Genomic DNA, 20,862 nt, shown 5'->3' with positions numbered 1-20,862 from the left:
TATTACCTGGGTTCTGTGAGCCATTACCAAGTTCCTAAACCTGGGGAAGGGTCATGGGAACCCTCAATTTATAGCCAGTTGGTAAGGGTGGCCTGGGATATATGACTGGCATCTGAAGTGGAGACAGTCTTACAGGACTGTGCTCCTGTAACTGATGGCATCTAAGGTCAACTCCAGGAAGATGATGTCCTCATTGAATTGAATTATTAGACACCCAGTTGGTATCTGGAGAATTGATTGTTGGTATGGGAAAAAAAACACAAGTGTGTGTGTGCCTTTGCGGGGAGGAAAATGGGAATGAAGATCAGGGAAGAAGAAAAAGGGGAGGGCCTTGCATGGACTGAAGATAACAGTGTGCTAGTGATGGCTAATGCTTATATAACTGTTCTGAGTATCAATTAAAAATAGTTTAAAAATTAAATTGTAAATATTCTGCAAACCATTAGAGTACTCTGCAATGAAGCCAAGCATATAGAAGATGGTACTTTATTTCTTTATTTTTTAAAAAGATTTTATTTATTTGTTCATAAGAAACACAGAGAGGCAGAGGGAGAAGCAGCTCCCTACGGGGAGCCCAATGTGGGACTCGATCCTAGGACCCCGGGGTCACGCCCTGAGCTGAAGGCAGACGCCCAACCACTGAGCCTTCCAGGTGCCCCAGAAGATGGTACCTTTAAAAGAAAACTATGAATGTGTTTGGTTTTTTTTTTTGCAAAAAAGAATAAGAAACCAGACACTTAAAACAGAAACACCTACATGATGTGAGCAGAAATAAAATGGAAAAGTAGAAGGGATAGGAGTGGAAGCAAGATTTCTCAGAGTATACCTTTTCAGTTAGTTTTGACTTTCGAATCTTCTATATATTGGAACATGTAATCAGAGTAAAAAGAAGAGCAAACCCTAAAATTCTAAAATTGACAATAAACTGAAGCAGAAGAACCTAACTATATCAAATGGTGAAAATAGCTATATAGAGAAGAGAGCTATTTCAGATTATTTTTGAATGCCTTATGCAGACTGTCCAATCTTAATGGAATATATCCAAAGGAAAAAGGAACTGGAAAAAAATGTAAACCTCACTCAGTAGACTTATTAGTTGCAACATTGGTATTGTAAATTAGAAAACATTTCCTACATATTATAGGATAAAGTAGTGCCTCAGTATTTTAATGCCTTGAGAAGCTGAGAATTTGGTTAAGAAAAAAGATACAATATTATAGTTAGTACTTTTTTCTTTCTGTTTAAGAAATTTGTATCTAGTCCATGAAGATATTCTCCATTATTTCTTACAGTTTTAACTTCCACATTTAACTCTGTGATCTGGCTTTAATTTTTGGTTGTGAAGCCAAGTAGAAGTCAAGGTGTTTCTGTTTTGTTTTCATTTTTGTTCTTTCTCACATGGATTCTAGAAAGACCCGTGATAAAAGACCAGAAAGAAAAGTTTTGAAGCAAGAACACATGCTTGAGTTCACTCTGCAAAAAGATTTTTTTAATGTAAGTTAGAAGTATAAAGTGGATCATTACATCTAGAGGGTTCAACTAAACCTGATAAAGTATATGAGTGGTAGGTGGGGCATCTATACTTATTTTAGCTTTCACAGATCCTCTACTGTTTTGTTTTGTTTTGTTTTGTTTTAGATTTTATTTATTTACCTGAGACCTCATGAGTGGGGTGGAGGCGCAGAGGAAGAGGGAGAAGCAAACTCCCTGCTTAGCAGGGAGCCGAACTTGATGCTCAATCCCAGGACCGTGAGATCTTGACCTGAGCTGAAGGCAGATGCTTAGCCAACTGAGCCACCCAAGCGACCCCCCAGGGTCTTCTACTGTGAAGGGTTTTATTTTCATTAATTTGCAAAAATAACATCCCTTAAATTTTTTATTATTCTTTTAAGATTTTATTTTTAAGTAATCTCTCCACCCAACATGGGGCTTGAACTCACAACCCTGAGGTCGAGTCACATGCTCTACTGACTGAGCCAGCCAGAGACCCCAAAATAACATCTTTTTTCTTTTTTTAAAGATTTTATTTATTTATTTGAGTGAGAGTGGGGGCAGGGGCATGAGCAGGGGGGAGGGCAGAGGGAGAGGGAGAAGCAGGCTCCCCGCCGAGCAGAGAGCCCAATGCAGGGTTTGATCCCAGGACCCCAGGATCATGACCTGAGCGGAAGGCAGATGCTTAACTGACTGAGCCACCCAGGCACCCCTCAAAATCAAAATCTAAGCTAGCACCAAGGTCTAGGCTCTGGTATCTGCTTTCCTAATCACTCTTTAATTATTGAGTTGTACCTACGGGATAATACATATATATATTTTTTGCCTCAACCTTTTTGTGTCTCAGGTTTTTCTTTTTAGTTATTTCACTGTTATCTTTATCTGAGTAGAGTTGACATGCAGTGCTACCTTAGTCTCAGGTATACAACTTAGTGGTTTGACCATTCATACGTCATGCTCAGTTCATCACGAGGATAACTACCATCCGTCCCTTACATCGCTGTCACGGTGTCATTGGCCCTATTCCTTGTGCTCTGTCTTTTGTTCCCACGACGTAATCATTCCAGACCTGGAGGCCTCATCTCTTTCTCCCCTTCTCCCATTTTGCCCAAATCCCACCCACACTCCCCTCTGGCAGTCATCATGTTGTTCTCCGTATTTATAGTTCTGATTCTGCTTTTTGTTTATTCAATTTTACAAATATTTTATTTTTATTTATGAGAGAGTCTGGGGTGGGGGGGAGCAGAGGGAGGGACACAGACAGACTGCATCCTAGGCTGGAGCCTCACACGAGGCTTGATCTGACCACTCTGAGATTCTGACCGAAGCTAAAACCAAGAGTCAGATGCCCACCCAGGTGACTGAACCACCCAGGCGCCACTGTTTATTCGTTTTCTTAAAGATTCCATTTATGAGGGAAATCATATGGTATTTGTCTTCCTCAGTCTGACTACACTTAGTATCATAACTTCTAGGTCCATCCATGTTGTCTCTCTCTTTTTTTTTTTTAAGGTTTTTAGTTTGTTTATTCATGAGAGACACAGAGACACAGGCCGAGGGAGAAGCAGGTTCCCCACGAGGAGCCCGATGCGGAACTCGATCCCAGGACCCCCGGGGTCACGACCTGAGCCAGAGGCAGATGCTCAACCGCTGAGCCCCTCAGGCGTCCCCCATGTTGTCTCAAAAGGCACAATTTCATACTCTTTATAGCTGAGTAATATTCTATTCTGTATGTACAGATATATATATATATATATATATATATACACATACACCACATTTCTTATCTCTTTGTCTATTAATGGACACTTGGACCCTTAGGTTACATGTGTGTCTTGGCTATTATAAATTATGCAGGGGGCAGGGGCATCTGGGTGGCTCAGTTTGTTAAGCGTCTGTCTTCAGCTCAGGTCATGATCTCAGGGTCTTGGGATCGAGCCCCCACATGGGGCTCCGTGTTCAGCAGGGAGTTTGCTTCTCCATCTCCCTCTATCCCTCCCCCTGCTTGTGCGCTTTGTCTCTCAAATGAATAAATAAAATCTTTAAAAAAGTAAATTATACTGCAGTAAACATAGGGGTGCCTTTCTTTTCAAGTTGGTGTTTTTGTTTTCCCTGTGTAAATACCCAGTAGTGGAAATAGTGGAATTATTGGATCATATGGCAGTTCTATTTTTAATTTTCTGAGGACCCTCCACACTATTTTCCATAGTGGCTTTACCAGTCTGCTTTCCCACCAACAGTGCACAAGGCTCGTTTTTCCTCCACATCCTCGCCAACACTTGTTCTTTCTCCTCTTTCTGATTTTTTTTAAAGATTTAATTTATTTATTCATTAGAGACACACAGAAAGAGAGAGAGAGAGGCAGAGACACGGGCAGCGGGAGAAGCAGGCTCCATGCAGGGAGCCCGACGTGGGACTCGATCCCGGGTCTCCAGGGTCACGCCCCAGACTGAAGGCGGCGCTAAATGCCCTGAGCCACCCGGGCTGCCCTCTTTCTGATTTTTTCCCATTTTGACCAGTATGAAGGGATATTATGATTCTCATTTGCATTTCCTTGATGATGAGTGATGTTGACCGTCTTTTCATGTGTGTCTGTGGGCCATCTGTATATTTTCTTTTGGAAAATGTCTACTCAGGTCCTCTGCCCATTTTTTCATTGGGTTGTTTGGGGTTTTTTTTGATGTTCACTTATATAAGTTCTTTATTTATTTTGGATACTAACCCCTTATATACCCTCTCCCATTCAGTATGGGTTGTCTTTTTGTTTTATTGATGATTTCCCCTGCAGTAGAAAAGTTTTTTATTTTTGTGTAGTTCCAATAGTTTATTTTTGCTTTTGTTTCCCTTGCCTCAGGAGACATATTTAGAAAAGTGTTGATATGGCTGATTTCAGAGAAATTACTGCCTCTGTTCTCTCTAGGATCTTTTATAGTTTCAAGTCTCATGATTAGGTATTTAATCAATTTTGAGCTTGATTTTGGATTTGGTAATAGAAAGTAGGCCAGTTTCATTCTTTTACATAAAGCTTTCCAGTTTTCCCAGCACCATTTATTGAAAAGACTATCTTTTCTCCATTGTATATTCTTGCCTCTTTTGTCTTAGATTAATTGACCAATTAATTGTAGGTTTATTTCTGGGATCTCTATTCTGTTCCAGTAATATTTTTTGCTATAAAATATAAATCAGGTGGTAAAGAGTAATATTTTTCAACCTCCTGTAATTTTACAGAATTGAAAATTTAAGTGTTACTCTCCCTCATTTTCTGTCAGCATATAGTCTGTTTTGAGCTCAGATCTGCTGACCACATGAAGAGACTGACATTAGCATTAAATCTGTGTTAAATTATAATGATTATTTGTGCTTTTAAGTATTGCAGCTAATTTTTAGATTGTCCTTCATTCTTCATTCAAACAAATGAGGAGCAAGTGATTTTGTATATTGATTGTACTGACTAAAACAGAACTGTGGCTTCATATTTCCATTAGAAGTAGTCTTTTCAGGGAAGCCTGGGTGGCTCAGAATGTTGAGCGACTAATTCTTAATTTCAGCTCAGGTCATGATCTTGGGGTTCTGGACCTCAAGAAAAATAAAACGTAAAATTAAGAAAGTAGCCTTAGTCTTAGAGTTTCAATTGGCAGGATCATCTAGGTAGAATTAAACAACAATTCTCTTCATTATATGGCAGTTGAAACCAACTTACTATATTTTTAAAGATTTTATTTATTTATTCATGAGAGACACAAAGAGAGAGGCAGAGACGTAGAGGGAGAAGCAGCCTCCATGCAGGGAGTCCGATGTGGGACTCGATCCCAGGACCCTGGGACCATGCCCTGAGCCGAAGGCAGACAGACGCTCAACCACTGAGCCACCCAAGCGTCCCTAACTTGCTATTTTTGTTAGAAATTCAGTTTTCTTTCTAAGATACTCTATTTGAGTAGTTAAAATTGACCTATATAAAGAAATACTAAGTAGCTAGTTCATTTGGTACTTGAGTATGCCAAAAATCATGAAGAAGGTATACAAATGACTGAAGTTTTGAAGCTTGGCATGGAGATAAGGGGCAAGATCTGCCGCAAGTGTTCTGCTCGCCTGCAACCCTGCACTGTTACCTGCCGCAAGAGAAAGGGCCACATCAACACCTGTGCCCAAGAGGCACGTCAAATAGGCACTTCCTTTGCCTGGAGTTTTCCTTCCATTGCTTCCATTGCCTGGAGCAGTAAAAAACAAAAAACAAAACCAAATACACCCCAGCAAGTATGAGGGACCCTGGGAGCAATGCTAAGGACCTTGCATTTGACTATCTGGTGACTGAGGGTGTCATGAATATGTTAAACAAGAGAAAATTAAACTTGGAAAAAGCCACATAAAATAATGCCAGAGTGAGGTGAAGAGACTAGTGAAGGGGGCCAGGCTGGGGAGGGTAAGTAGAGGGAATTCACACACAGGTTTGGCTAAAGATAATCCAGAGCTGTTCTTGATGGACTTGTCTATTCATAAGGTTGGTGCAGACTTCTGTTTCAGAAGTGAGATTGATAGCCTCATTTCTCTAATAGCTATCGCTTACAATTGAACCAAATGTCTCAAGTGTGACAGTTCTACAGACTATTAGTCATAGAGGTAATCCATGCTAAAATTTTATAAGACATTTGGAATATAACAAAATTACTGCCCTCTGATAATAGGTACCAAAAATATATACCAATAGAAGTCAAAAAGGGGCGCTTAGCTGGCTCAGTTGGTAAAGCATGAGACTATTGGTGTCGGGGCCATAAGTTTGAGCCCTGTATTGGATGTAGAGATTACTTAAAAATAAAATCTTTAGGGGCCCCTGGGTGGCACAGCTGGTTGAGCGTCTGACCTTGGTTTTGGCTCAGGTTGTGATCTTGGGGTCCTGAGATTGAGGCTTGTGCTGAGCTGCAAGCTGACCCCAGACCCACCCCACAGCTCTCTCTCTTTTTCTCGGTCTCAAATAAATAAATCTTTAAAAAAATCAAAACCAAAAAATAAAACAAAACCTTTCTACCATATAATTTGGGTGAAGTATTTCATACTACTGCCCACTCCCTCGAAATCTAGATGTACAACTGTTGTCAAGTCACTGTTCCCCCACAGACATTGGGCCAAGCATGCCTGCCAGCTGCTCTAAAAGTGGCCATTTCTCGTCATAGAACCAGATGCCAGACATCTGTCTTCTATTAACTGGGATCAAAACAAAGCCCTATCCCCTGGATGATTTAACATGTAACATATAACGTAAGGAAAGATTGCCCTGTTGCCTAGATAGCAAAACCTGAATTATAAGACTTTCTTTCCCACCTTCTCAATAGCTGTGTTGATATAGGTATTCACAGTAAGACCCTTTGCTCTTGGTTGTTTTTTTGGTTTGTTTTTTTTCCTGATGCTGGCCTGCCTCATTTTTTCCAATATCATTTCAGGCCATCCTCCTTTCCTTGTCCTTAGACTTTCTATGGGATCCTCTCCTTTTCTCTCCATTTGATCCAAAGAGTTCAGCCATTTTCTGAGCCTGCTCATTTGAGTTTTTGCTGACTTTTGGATTTGTACCACAAACCCTGGCCTCTTATTCCCAGTTCTGTATGTTCAGATGCCTTCAGAATCGATTTGGGTGTCCTCAAGTGTAATGTATCTGAACCTAAATCTTCCTAGTGAACTGAATCTCTTTAAATGATCCTATTTTTGACTATCAGTTACTGATGCTGACAAAATGACACACTCCAGGCTGTGACTCACCTCCCATTAGTTGGTCTGCTGTTCAATTTTTTTGTGTCCTCAGAAAAATGAACAGTGTTAACTGATTGTGCATCTACAGAATTAAAGAAGTAGTCTTTTACTTCCAAATTTCTTTGCCTGACTTCCTGACTTCCTTCCTTCCTTCCTTCCTTCCTTCCTTCCTTCCTTCCTTCCTTCCTTCCAGAGAAAGCTTTTGGGAATGGAGTTGTTGAAAATCAAAAAATTACTAAATTTCAAATTATTGAGGATAGTTATGAGGAATACTGAACAACTTTAGTTGCTAGTGAATGCACTACTTAGAACCTTGCAAATTCAAAAACATATTGTCTAGTATACTGTAGTTCAGTTTTTAAAAAATATTTTAATATTTATTCATGAGAGACACAAAGAGAGGCAGAGACCCAGGCAGAGGGAGAAGCAGGCTCCCTGCAGGGAGCCTGGTGTGGGACTCGATCCCAGGACCCCGGGGTCATGCCCTGAGCCAAAGGCAGACACTCAACCTCTGAGCACCCCCAGATGCCCCTGTAGTTCATTTTTTTAAAATTTGTATTTACACACTTTATAATAAAATTACCAAAACAGTTTCACCTTCTGTTTATCTGTTATGAATGAACAGTAGACATTTTTTCATGGAGGTCAGAGTAAAATTTCATGAATATAGATTCATGTTTGTTGCCTTTCAGTATATATATATAACTCCTTAATGGTACATATTTAATGATAAGTGAGCTGATGATAGGCTGTCACATAATGTATATATATATTTACATATAGGCAAACATTGTGTCCACAAAAAGGAAATAAAGCACATTCTTTCAAATAAAGAGTAATTCACAATTTAACCAAGAAATTAAAAGTGACCCCAGAAATACTGCTGTAAGATTAATGTCTCCCGGGGATCCCTGGGTGTGCCGCCTTCAGCCCAGGGTGTGATCCTGGAGTCCCGGGATCAAGTTCTACGTCGGGCTCCCTGAATGGAGCCTGCTTCTCCCTCTGCCTGTGTCTCTGCCCCCCCCCCCGTGTCTCTCATGAATAAATAAATAAAATCTTAAAAAAAAAAAAAAGATTAGTGTCTTCCATTCAGAACCATACCCGGTGAGAACTGTTAACAGTCTCCCTGAAAGTAGAGTTTTAAGTAGGGGTAGGTGATGGGGTTAAGACCGCAGATGGGAAATGCTGATTTGGATGAAGAACCAAAGAGGGGTTCCTGGACTCTGGGCGGAGAGTCTTGGAATTAGCGAACTGGGCAGTGTTGGTGTCTGAAGTGACATCCCCCTTCTGCTTGCTGGTGACAGAGGCAGGGCTCTGTTTGACGTTAGCCACAGCAGACACCAGAGAACACCAGGGGTTCTGATAGCTTCAGGCATGGCTGGATCTAGGTTCTCGGTGTTACCACTGAGCACTGCCTCCATCCTTTGGTTCTCTCCCTTTGCTCTCCACTAGATTGCTTTTACTGTCTGCTAGTCTTGCCCCGGGTTATGGCAGAGGGACTTGAGCAGCTCCAGGCTCACAGCCTGGCAAATGTAACTCCTACAGAAAAGGGTCTGTTCTGAGTTCCAGCAAAAGTCCCAGGATTAACTGTGATTGGTTGGAGTCAAGTGACATGTCCACGGGTGGACAGGCCTGGACCACCTGCCACCACTGAAGCCAGGGAATGGGATCCTGGCCTCAAAAGGAAAAGAGTCATTCTGTGACTAGAGGATATGCAACCACCTGGGGTGGAAGGAGAAAAAACAAGGAAGGGGACATGAGGATAAGAAAAGAATATGCATAAACCCATTCTTATTTCAAGTTTTGGTTGAGATTCATCCTGGCAAACTAACAGCAAAATATTTTCCTGCCAAAAAACTTAGATGGCTTTAGTTCAGAGTTTCTTAACTTAAAAAAAAAAAAAATCATTCAAAAAAAAAAAAGGTATCATTACACTCAAGAGTCTTTTTGGACATGTTTTTGCCCTAATCACCTGCCCATCAGATTTTAATCCCACAGATGTGCTGTATATGGCCATTTACTATATGTGTGTCTGTGCTTTATACATAAGAACAGGTATAAAGTTTACTCTTTTTATCTAATGCAGGGTTAATTATCACAAAATAAAATTTTAAGTCAAAATATCAGTAAACTTGAAAATCAGGGACACGTGGCTGTCTTGGTCAACAGAGCATGCGGGGTTGATATTGGGGTTGTGAGTTTGAGCCCCATGTTGGGTGTAGAAATTACTTACAAATAAAATCTTAAAAATCCAAGCTATTACTATTTAACTTTATAACTGTATTTGCTGAGTAACTTTTTTTTAAAAGATTTTATCCATTTGAGAGAGAGAGACTGAGAGAACATGAACAGGGAGGAGACGGAGAAGCAGGCTCCCCAATCCCAGGACCTCGGGACCGTGCCTGGAGCGGAAGGCACTCAGCTGACTGAGCCACCCACATGCCCCTGCTGATTAATTTTTAATACAGTTTATTTACTTATATACTGTAATGTATCAAATTATATATACACAGTAGCCATTTCAGAAGTATATAATACTTCATTCAAAATCGTAGCTTTTTCAGCAAAAGAGAAACAATTGAAGAAAATTAGATTTCCTAAGTATTTAACTTTTGTGTGATATGAGAAGATGGCTTTTGTTTGTTGGTTTGTTTATTTATCTATTTTTAAAGACATCGTTTATTCATAAGAGAGAGAGAGAGAGGCAGAGACCCAGGCAGAGGGAGAAGCAGGCTCCCTGCAGGGGAACCCAATGTGGGACTTGATCCCGGGACCCCGGGGTCATGACCTAAACTGAAGGCAGCTGCTCAACTGCTGAGCCCCCAGGTGCCCCGAGTCCCTAGAGTGCATATGCGTAGTACTGAGACTGAGCACGTGAAGTTTACATCTAAGCTTTGTCCTAAAGGGAGGCTGCGTCCCTCCTTTGTGCATCTCCCGTTGTAAGGAGAGAATGGAGAGAATTGAAGATCAAAAGGGCCATCTCAGGAACTCTTATATAATTATTTTTTTTATTGACTTCTTAAAAAAAATATACTTGCACCTGAGATCTCATCACTTACTGGTGTCAGTGTACACTGGAAATTATAGATATTATTGGAATAACAATCGTGTAGAAATGCAAAAATATGGTTCTTTTCAAGCCCATAATATTTTATCATTATGGCCATATTCCCATATGTTAACAATGTGACATCAAACACTGAGTCCATCAACAGTATAATTTTGGGGGGGAAAAGAAAAGACCTTTCTACTGATACTCCCTATAATGAAGGCAACGGAGTGTTTTAGACTTGAATTATTTGGATGTTTAGCCCAATCCTACTGACAGAGAATAGACGTGGCTTATGAGTGTTAATTCATACCATTTGGAGGTTGAAACAGTTATAAAGCTGCTTTGGAATGTCCTAAATTGTGCCTAAGAGACCTGTTTTTGACAGATGTATTCATGTAGTCCAGTCAATTGGCATATGGAATTTTTATGTACAAGCTATGCGCGCTTCAGCATGAAACATCTATGAGTGCCTCCCCGGCATCGAGCCGCAGACGGGACACACAGCACTCACGGAGGCAGGCTTAGCAGTGGCCTTGTGGAGTCTGGCTTTGCTTAGTTACCTAGGTCACTTAACCGTCCCCCTGCCCCCTCCCCCCCCGCTGCCCCGCACCCAACACACACACATGCACCAGAGGACAAGCCCTCCCTCCTGGGACCTAGGAATTGTCTCCCAATTGCTTGACTGAAAATTCCCCTTCTTTCCTTCCCCTTCCTTGGCCCAGATCCCCCACCTCCTCTGTCTTCCCACTCCTTCCAGCTGGTCTAGGGTGAGGTCTGGAGGCTGAGGTAGGGGAGGATGCTCCCCCACAGCTGTTGTCAGCTCCCACCCATCCCTAGTGTTAGTCTTGGCAGCATCCGGCCCATTCCACCCCACCCCCCCGCGTTAACCCCAAAGTCCTCCTCTCTGTAAGTCTCAGCTGCAGTAGTGAAATGCCCCGATGCAAGGGCTGCAGATTAATCTTCTTCTGTCCCAGTTATTCTTTCTTTCTTTCTTTCTTTCTTTCTTTCTTTCTTTCTTTCTTTCTTTCTTTCTTTCTTTCTTCTTTCTTTCTTCTGTTTAGAAAGGGAGAGATAGAAAGAGTGGGGGGAGGGCAGAGGGATAGAGAGATAGGGAATCTCAAGCAGGCTCCATACCCAGCACAGAACCTGACACAGGGCTGGATCTCACATCATAAGGCCATGACTTGAGCTGAAAACAAGAGTTGGATACTTAACCAAATGAGCCACCCAGGTGCCCCCACCCTCTTTTTTTTTTTTTTAAATAAGCTTTATGTGGGGCTTGAACTCAGGACCTCAGGATCAAGAGGCACATGCTCTATGGACTGAGCCAGCTGGTTTACAGGAAAACTGGGGATGGAGGAAATGTCTTTCCTTTGTAGTATCTCTATGAAATAGCATGAGGGGCACTAAGAGTGAAGACTTTTTGCCTTTTCAGTCCCAACCACTTTCTCTATTGCTAGTAAGAGTACAGACCCTTTACATAAACAAATAAAGACAAAACCAAAAAGAACACGTGTGTTTTTTTCTTTTTCTTTTTTTTAAATAATTATTTATTTATTCATGAGAGACATGGAGAGAGAGAGGCAGAGAAATACACAGAGGGAGAAGCAGGCTCCATGCAGGGGCCTGATATGGGACTTGATCCCGGTTCTCTGGGATCACACCCTGAGCCGAAGGCAGACCCTCAACCACTGAGCCACCTGGGCATCCCATGTATATGTGTTTTTAAAAGGTACATCTGCAGAGGTAAAAAGCTAAGTCTGAATTCTGTCCGTCAGTTGCCCAGAGAAGGAGAGAGATTCGGAAGTTCAGAAGCTACCAATGTGACAGTGAAAAAGGAAGTGGGTTGGAATGACTGGGGATTTAGCCAGGGAGCCTTGGGAGGTAAATTAGCAGGAGACTCTGGCAGCTACAACTCCTTGAACCTTGTCCCACAGAGGCTCATTTCCCCTCTTCTTTGGCTTCCATCTAGATCTTCACCCCAGTGTTGTCCTAGCCCTCTTTCCTCTCCACCCCAATCCCATTTTTTGGATGGAAAAGTATAAAGAAAGGAAGGGGATCCCCCATTTCCTTACAGTGGTGAGGGTGAAGAAGAGAGGAGAGGAGGTATAATGAAGTTCGGGATAGTGCTACTAGAACCTCCTTAAGCACACAGATTGGGTTTACCCAGTAGGCCACAGACATACTACAAAAGAACTGACCTAGGGACCTGGTGGCTAGCGGTTTAGCGCCGCCTTCAGCCCAGGGTGTGATCCTGGAGACCCGGATCCAGTCCCATGTCGGGCTCCCTGCATGGAGCCTGCTTCTCTCTCTGTCTGTGTCTCTGCCTCTCTCTGGGTCTCTCTCTCTCTCTCTCTCTCTCTCTGAACAAATAAATAAATAAAAATATTAAAAAAAAACTGACCTAGGAATCTGAAACTTTGCTTATAGGCTTGGCTCTGTCACGTGGCACTTTGGACAAATCACTTAATGTGCTAGCTTTGCAAAACATCCATTTATACATCTTTAAAGTAGAAATGATGGCCTCTGCTCCCCTCACAAGACTATCGGGGATTCTGGATTATATAAACAGGCAAATCATGCTTTGAAAGCTACAACATTTCATTTCTAATAAAGCTGGTACCTTATATCAGGGAGCAAAGTGTGCATAGAGGGTCCCTGCCTTATGCTGGCTTGAGCTGTATAACAGGTGGGCGTCCTCACCACTGCCAGTTTGTAAGATGTAATCCCGGAGGAAGTTTTAGCATGGGGTAGGGAAACTGAAAATGTAGACCCCGCTGGACAGTGCTAAGATGGAATGTAGACTTTTAAGACCCCCAAGACATATCTTTGGAATCTTAGCATCCCAATGTTGCATAGGAAGCGTGGACCCTTCCCCAGGCCCCTTAAGAGGCCTGGTGGTGTAGCACTGGCCATCCCTTGCTATTTGCATTTCCACTGCTTCCCCCAGGAGATAGATGTATCAAAGCCTTCTTGGACTTTACCCTTACAGTTCTCCCCCACAGCAGAAATCATGATTTCTTACCCCAAGTCATTTGCTTTAATTTTCCTACATGTGATTTTAAGCCTCTTGAATGCAAGGACTTTGTCAATTTTTAAAAAAATTTTTTTTTATTGCCATCGCTTACCACAGAACCAGGTTAACTGTAGACACAGGTAATGATTATTAAATAATGGAAAGAATAGCTTCTAGAAAAGTAAGTGAAAAAGTCAGGCTTTGGCAAAATATTTCCAAGAGTAAGTTGGAGGAAAAAATTTTAATAGTAGCCTAGACTTTTTTTTTAGTGTTAATGAGAGATTGAAGGGCGCCTGGGTGGCAAAGTTGGTTAAACATTGGACTCTTGATTTCAGCTCGGGTCTTGATGTCAGGGTTGTGAGTTCAAGCCCCATGTTGGACTCCACACTACACATGGAGCCATAAGCTTGAAGTAGCTCTACTTGATATTAAACCATAGTATAAAGTTACAGAAATTAAACCAATGTCCTACAGGCACAAGAATAGATCAATGGAGGGGTGCCTGGGTGGCGCAGTCCGTTAAGCATCTGACTCTTGGTTTCAATTCAGGTCATGATCTCAGGGTTGTGAAATCCAGCCCCGCCTCTGGCCCCTCGCTTAGCGCAGAGTCAGCTTGAGACCCGCCCCCCGCCCCCAATCCCTGTCTTCCCCTGCAGCTCCTGCACGTGCGCTCTCTCTCAAATAAATAAATAAATAAATTTAAAAATATATTTTAAAAAAGAGAATACATCAATGGAAAGACTAGAGAGTCCAGAAAGAAAATTTAGTGTTTAATAAAGATGATCCCTTAAATCGTTGAGGAAAGTATGTACATGTGGTCCGAGAGCGTGATGGAGTGACTTAGTGATTTTTTTTCCACGTTAGAAGGTGCAAAAGTAATAGCATTCAGTAGAAACTGTACTTTGAAAAAAAAAAGAAAGGAACTGTACTTTGAATTTTAAATAATGGTCTTTTCTCAGCTGGTGATACACAGTACAGCACTGTCTTCTGGTGCTGGGCAGTAGCAGGGAACTGTGGTTCCCAGTCAGGTCCCAGGCCTCAAGGGTAAGCAGCTCACACACCAACAACCATTCTGGTTTTCACTCTCAGTATTTAACAGATAATGTGAGATACTCCACACCTGATTACAAAGCCGGCTTTGTGTTAGGTGCTCTGCCCAACTGTAGGCTAATTGTGAGTGTTCTTAGCTTGTTTAAAGTAGGCTAGGCTAGTCTAAGTGATGATGTTCCACAGGTTAGGTGTGTTTAGTGTTGATTTAGGATATTTTCAACTACGGTGAAATTGTAACTGGGACATAATGTCATTGGAAGTTGAAGAAGATCTCTATTATTCAATAATGGCGTTAGAACAAACTGGCTATTTATTTGAAGGAGAGCGTTGACTCTTGATTCTTTTTGCGTACCTTACAAGTTTCAGATGGATTTAATGTAAAAAGTGAGACGTAAAAATTATATATAATTAAACATAAAGGGCAGCCTGGGTGGCTCAGCAGTTTAGCGCTGCCTTCGGCCAGGGCGTGACCCTGGAGACCCAGGATCGAGTCCCGCGTCAGGCTCCCTGCATGGAGCCGCGTCTCCCTCTGCCTGTGTCTCTGCCTCTCTCTCTCTCTTTCATGAATAAATAAATAAAATAATAATAAAAAAGAAGTTGGGTAAAGGAAATGAAAAGGCAATCCACAAAAGAATGTACATGTTTAACCTCTACAGCAATTAAGAACCTGCCAATTAAAATGAGGTTTTTATTTTTCCTATTTTCATGATGAAAACTTTCGAAGACTACAGTGCTCAATCCTGGCAGGGTGTGGGGAAGCAGGCACTGTCCTGTGTTGAATGGGTGGATTGTTCCCACACAGGTGGGAAGGAGGATGGCGAGCGAGGGAAGGGGGTTCAGTCATCAGCAGTGGAGAGCATAGTGCCTGAAGGACATGGCTGTGGTCCTATCTGGCCCGGCTGGAGAGTAGATAAAGTCCTTGTTGGGCTAGGAGAGCAAGGAGAAACAGATCCAAGAATTAGGATTAGGAAAGAGTGATCATTTTTTTTTAAGATTTTATAGATTTAAAAAAAAAAAGATTTTATAGATTTATTCATGAGAGACACAGAGAGAGGCAGTAGTCTTATTCCTACTTGCAGAAATACAAACACAAAGGGAACAGATTCGGGGAGATTGCACGGTGTTCCTGAAACCCCACAGCTAGCAAACTAAGATCAGAGCTCTCACTGTTCCTCCACCTGCCCGGACGGGCGCCTTCACTCCGTGCGCCACACGGACTTGTCAGGCCTGGCTTGTCTCTACCACCGCATTGCACATCCTGATATCAACGCTGAAAATAAATACAATTTTTAAAAGTATAAACGTGTGCTGGCTAATGAGTGGATTCTTGGGATGCTCTGTAACATTCAAAGGCATAAGTACAAAAGAATTTATGAAGGTAAAGGTGATTGTGATGGCATCAGAAATCACTCTTTCCTGGGACGCCTGGGGGGCTCAGTGGTCGAGCATCTGCCTTCAGCCCAAGGCGTGACCCCAGGGTCCTGGGATAGAGTCCTGCGTCAGGCTCCCCGCAGGGACCCTGCTTCTCCCTCTGCCTGTGTCTCTGCCCCTCTCTCTGTGTCTCTCAGGAATAAATAAATAAACTACTTACCTTTACAATGTTGTTGGGATTAAGTAAAATTACGTCTCTGAAATCCCAGAATTAGTGCGTGCTCAGTAGCAGTGGAGCCCTCCAGTGTCGAGAACCATCACGGGGCTGCTTACTGTTGGCGGCCCTTCACATCCCCACGTGCCCTGGCTCCACCCGGGGCAGACCGCGCGGCCTCACGCTGGAGGGTCTTGCTAACCCTCGACAAAGGGTTGTGGGGGGAAAAAGAAAATGAGCTGCTTCCTACTTTGTTGTTCTTTGTTGTTCTTCAGGCTGAGAGGAAGCCTGTGACTTCTCGTAAAATATTGGTGGGTCCAGCCCAGCAGGGCTTCCCTTCACCGCCCTGGCCGCACAGGCCCCTGTGCTGCAGTTTGCATAAAACTTGGGGATTATGTGACCCCATCTGGTGAGGAAATGGGGAGCGGAAGCAGCAGGCAAACAGGAGCCCAACAGCCTCCTGAGTCATTTTGATCAAACCGCAGCGGCAGCTCCTAAATGCAGGTGGGAAGCAGAGTTGGGGGCTTACCTGCAGGCCACGACACTAAGGTCACAAACCACATGTTGAGGCTGAGTGCGGAGGTCAGGGACGAAGGCCGGTAAGCAGCAGGGGCAGAGTGGAGGCGTGACGGCACCGTCCCACGTGGAGACACGCGCGGTGAGTCCGGGCCTTCAGGCAGCACTGCCAGTTGTTACTCTTGTCTTTTTGAGAGGCCGTGTGGTGTGTCAGGAAAACAAAAGAAAGATGACCCACATCGGAAATGGAAGCTCAAGATCTTAATTTCCCCACCGGAAGTGCCACTTCCAGGTTAGTGGCCCTCAAACCTTAACGTGCCTCAAAATCACCCACTGGCTGGGACACCTGATGTATTCTCAGCAGTTGAGCATCTGCCTTTGGCTCAGGGCGTGACCCCGGGGGACCCGGGATTGGATGAGTCCCTTATCAGGCTCCCTGCAGGGAGCCTGCTCCCCCCTCTGCCTGGGTCTCTGCCTCTCTGTGTGTGTGTCTCTCAGGAATAAATAAATAAAAATCTTAAAAAAAAAAATCACCCGCCGGGCTTGGCGAGACCCAGACCCAAGAGCCCACCCTCAGAATTTAGGCCCCGAGGACGTACATCTCTAACACACTCCCAAGTGATGCTGGAGCTGCAGGAGCAGGTGGGCTCTGGGAAGTGCCACCCAAGGTGATTTTTGGAGAAGGCACAGTCCTGTTGCTAACGGGTTCCCCCCCCCCCCCGCCCCCGCCGCCAGAAGATAAATTTGTTCCCCTGCATCTACCCGCCCCGGGATCAGTCTTTTCTAGTTTCAAAAAAATAAAAATAATTATCTCAATTTCCTTTGTTCACAACAAGGGATTTAGGGATGCCTGAGTGCTCAGTAGGTTAAGCGTCTGACCCTTGGTTTCGGCTCGGGTTGTGGTCTTGTGGGCCTTGGCATCGATCCTGATCCGGATCCCGGAGTAAGGCTGTGTGCTCAGCGTGTCTGCTTGCGGTTCTCTCCCTCCCCCGACTCACACACGCACTCTCTCTCTCAGACGGATCTTTAACCCCCTCGCCCCCAGAAAATAACCAAAGGGTTTATCAACTGCAACAAAAATGGCAGTTTTAATAGGGGTCCATTGAAGTCCAGGTTAGTAATCCCCCAGACTGGTTGAACTTTGGAAAAATCCGAAAAGCTGGTGGGCAGGGAAGGCAGGAAGGAAGGGGTAAGGGAACGAAGGCAGCCACCCAGGCTTCACACCTGGAAACTCTGGTTTTGCTGGTTCGGGGTGGGGTCCTGGCAGGAGCCTGCGTGACTCTGACTGGCAGCCAGCTCTGAGAACCACAGGTCCGAGTCACTGGGTCTCACATTGGCTGGCACGTTGGGAGCACTTGGAAAGTCAAAAAAAAGAAAAAAAATGCTGATACTTTTGTCCCATTTTCAAAGATTCTAATTCACAGCGGGAGGCAGCCGGGGCAGCTGGCCTCTCGGTGTCCTGGGGCTGCTTCTCCGTGTCCCTTGCGGGTAAGTGTAGCTAGTGCAGCAGCTCGGCGCTGGCAGTCCCCTCCCCACACTCTTGGCTGGTGCTTGTCCTGGGCCTGCAGCGGCCCCGCGGCACCTGAAGCTCTAGAGGCGGCGGCTGGAGCCGCGGGGGCAGAGGCCGGGGCTGGTGGCCCGGAGCGTGGGCAGGAAGGCTGAGGCCCAGGGCCGGGGCAGGCGCCGTCACAGCCCCCGTTGGTCCCCGGGGTCCCCGGAGCCAGGTGTGCGCTCCTTGCCAGCTGATGGATTTGGGTAAAAGAAGGCTCGACTGGGGCGTGGGGCCTGGGCTGCAGCTGCGGGCTCTGTGGAAGTGGCCGGGCTGGGCAGCGGGCGGAAGGCGGCCCAGGGTGCCAGGTGAGGGCATGCAGTCGGGGTCCGCGAGCAGCACGCGGCTGTGTGGGAGAAACGGGGGTCCTCCCCTTGGATGCTTCACCTCGGGGCTTGTCGTCGCAGCAGGTAGCCCCACAGGCCTGAGGTCCACAGCCCGCGGGGAGACAGGGAGACAGCACCTGCCCCCGAGCCCAGGCAGAGTCCTGGCGGGGCTGAGGCAGTCAGCGGGGGCTTCCTGGAAGCAGACACAGCTGCTGGATTGCGGGTTTGCAATTGGTTTGCAGGTACAGTGGGGCGAGGGTTTCAGCCTGGGCAGGGCCTGATGGGATGGAGGCAACATGTGGAGTACTGGGGTTTTTTTTTGTTTTTCAGGGTTTTTTTAAAAAAAATATTTTGTTTATTTGAGAGAGAGAGAGAACAGGGAGGGGGAGGGAGAGGGAGAGAAGCCCAAGCAGACTCCACGCTGAGCCCGGACCAGGACGGGGGCTCCGTGTCACGACCCTGAGACCACAACCCGAGCCAAGGTCAAGAGCTGGAGGCTGATGGGCCGAGCCCCCCAGGCGCCCCCCGAGCATTATTAATGGGCAAGTCGTGGGGTGGGGAGTAGCGAGGTGCCTGGAGAGCTGAGCAGGGGTGATGGCTCCATCAGGCTGGGCTCAGGGAGCTTGAATTTGGTTGCATGGAGCTGTGGTGGGCAGACCCCGCTGGGAGGCCTGGTGGGCCCGTGCTGGGTGCTGGCCACATGGGCAGGCGGAGAGGTTGGCTGCTAAGGCAGCGTGGCAGGAGTGGACAGTAGCGAACAGATGCCTTGGAGTTGGCCCACGGGCTTGGAGGTAACCAGGCCTCCACCCCCTTTTAAAAGGAACATTTAGGTTTCGGAGACTGGCTTTTGTGCAATCTTCATCCCGGGGTTTGTTGTTGGAGCACAGCTACTAGTGTGCATTGGGCCAGTGAGCGTGTGGCCCTCGCCGGGGGCCTGGCTGGCTTAGGCCGTAGAGCATGCAGCTCTTGATCTTGGGGTTGTGACTTTGAGCCCCTCATTGGCTATAGAGATTGCTCAAAATGAAAAAAAAAATCTTAAAAAAAAAAGGAGCATTACCAATGCCAGGTGCCGCACTTATTTTTTTGTGCCATAGGTCACCCCAAATCTCAAGTAGTAATAATAATAATGGCAACAAATGAGGCATAACGAGATGTATTGTCATAGCAGGTACTTAGTGATATGTTTTTCCTAAAACCTGATAAAAATACACGTTTACATTTGCCTTGCCTGCAAAATAAAATTAATAGGCATGAATTCCTCGGAGTGAAGACAAGATTGGTCAAGGGTGAACTACAAGCGCCAATAGTGAGTGTCTACTACAAATAAGCAAGTCAGCAAAGGAGTTTAAAGTAAAGCACATCCTCGGGCCAGGAATAATAATTTGCTGGAAATTCTGTTGGGAAAGCACTAGCTTTTGAAGCAGATCCTCTCATTGCCTTGGAAAATCAGCCATAGGCGTTCCAGGTGTCTTGTTTGGAACCAAACGCTTACTTAGTATTTGAGCTCTCCAACCATCATAAAAATATGACACACATGAAAACAGTTTCCCCCCTAAATTACATGTCTTCTTATGTTGTGAGCTGACTTCGCTGAAATGAAGAACCCAAGCTGTCATAGAGTCTCCCTATTAAACATTTCATATCACGATGAAGTAGATTATATTTTTCAGAGATGGTGGTAATATCTCCCCCCCACACACACTTTTTATGTGGTGGCTTTGCCACCCTGCCCATTGAGAGGGGGTGGGGGGGTCGTCTGTGTTCCTCTCTTAAGAATTAAATCGTGTCTCCCTCCAAATTCACGTGTTGGGGTCCTAATCCTCGGCACCTCAGGAGAGGAACGTATTTCGACAGAGTCTACACAGAGGTCGTCAAGGTAAAGCCATCAGGGTCGGTCCTGATCCCGGATGCCTCGTGTTGTGAAAAGCCTCAGGTCTGGGCCCAGAAGCCCACCAGGAGGGATGACAGTGATGTGAAGAGACACGGGGGAAGACGGCCACCCATACGCCGGGAGACAGGCCTGGCTCGGGCCTCTGTCCCATGACTGGAGAGACAACCGGTCCTGCGATGGCTGGTGGACGTCTGGCTCCCCTTGTCTCTGCAGTGTAGCTTCCCGGCCTGTGGCCCTAACAAGGGGACACGGGTCCCTTTCCTTGACGCTGGGGGACTAGTGAGTGCTGTGGAGATGCTCCTGGTTGTTTCAGGAACATTCATATACCAAGTCCTTCCGTAGCCGTATACTTTCATTTCTCTTGGGCACACAGCTAGACCTGGAATGCCTGGGTTGTGGGGTAGGCCTAGATTTAACTTTTTAAGATTCTGCCAAAATGTCTTTCAAAGTAGTTGTACCATTTTACCTTGTCACCAGAAGATACTTAGGAAATTCAGTGGGTGTGCGTGCTGGGACAGTTGGATGTACACGTGTAAAGAAGAATAAAAAATAAAATAAAAAATAGCCTCTAATCACATGCCATGTACAACCTTTTACTCAGAATGGATCCCTGACCTAAATTAATGTAAAGCCTAAAGCTATAAAAC

At 44.9% G+C, this 20,862-nt stretch overlaps 1 long non-coding RNA gene across 2 annotated transcripts; it reads right to left on the bottom strand.

The window, feature by feature from the left end:
• Positions 1-14,984: 14,984 nt before the first annotated feature.
• On the bottom strand, positions 14,985-16,654 carry LOC140632995 (uncharacterized). Of its 2 annotated transcripts, none has more exons than XR_012030628.1 (2): positions 16,463-16,654; positions 14,985-15,275 (listed from the first exon to the last, which is right to left on the bottom strand). It is a non-coding gene; the product is annotated as an uncharacterized lncRNA (long non-coding RNA). The 2 variants fall into 2 exon arrangements; XR_012030627.1 differs by lacking the exon at positions 16,463-16,654 and adding an exon at positions 15,940-16,187.
• Positions 16,655-20,862: the final 4,208 nt, after the last annotated feature.

The sequence above is a fragment of the Canis lupus genome, chromosome 5 (assembly GCF_048164855.1).
Source record: "Canis lupus baileyi chromosome 5, mCanLup2.hap1, whole genome shotgun sequence".
Lineage (NCBI taxonomy): Eukaryota > Metazoa > Chordata > Mammalia > Carnivora > Canidae > Canis > Canis lupus.
The sequence above is the reverse complement of the archived record's forward strand: the minus strand, read 5'-3'. Positions and strand labels throughout refer to the sequence as shown.